The 312-nt window shown below is 63.5% G+C and overlaps 1 protein-coding gene across 1 annotated transcript in view; it reads right to left on the bottom strand.

Annotated features, from left to right (window-relative positions):
* The window catches only part of LOC116853467, a 10,071-nt gene that overhangs the window by 7,284 nt on the left and 2,475 nt on the right, over positions 1–312 (bottom strand). The window lies entirely within an intron of this gene.

Below are 312 nucleotides of genomic sequence, written 5' to 3'. Positions count from 1 at the left end.
CGGATCCACCTGGCCCAAAGCTTCCAACGGCAGGAACGGCACTACAATCTGCGCCGCCGCCACTGGCGGCCCGCCGTCGGCGACTGGGTATGGAAACGGGACCACCCGCTTTCCAACAAGGCGACGGGATTTAACGCCAAGTTGGCACCCCGGTATAGCGGGCCCCTGGAGATTCGTCGAATCATTTCGCCCGTTATTTTCGACCTCCGCGACCAACGACGCCGGTGGCATCGAAGAATCCACCTGCAAGACCTCAAGCCGGCATGCCGAGAGGAAAGCGAGGCAGCGGACGGGGCCCCGCGAGAATCGCGA

The sequence above is a fragment of the Odontomachus brunneus genome, unplaced genomic scaffold (genome assembly GCF_010583005.1).
Source record: "Odontomachus brunneus isolate Ranch 3 - 2012 unplaced genomic scaffold, Obru_v1 Obru_scaffold_328, whole genome shotgun sequence".
Taxonomy (NCBI): domain Eukaryota; kingdom Metazoa; phylum Arthropoda; class Insecta; order Hymenoptera; family Formicidae; genus Odontomachus; species Odontomachus brunneus.
The sequence above is the reverse complement of the archived record's forward strand: the minus strand, read 5'-3'. Positions and strand labels throughout refer to the sequence as shown.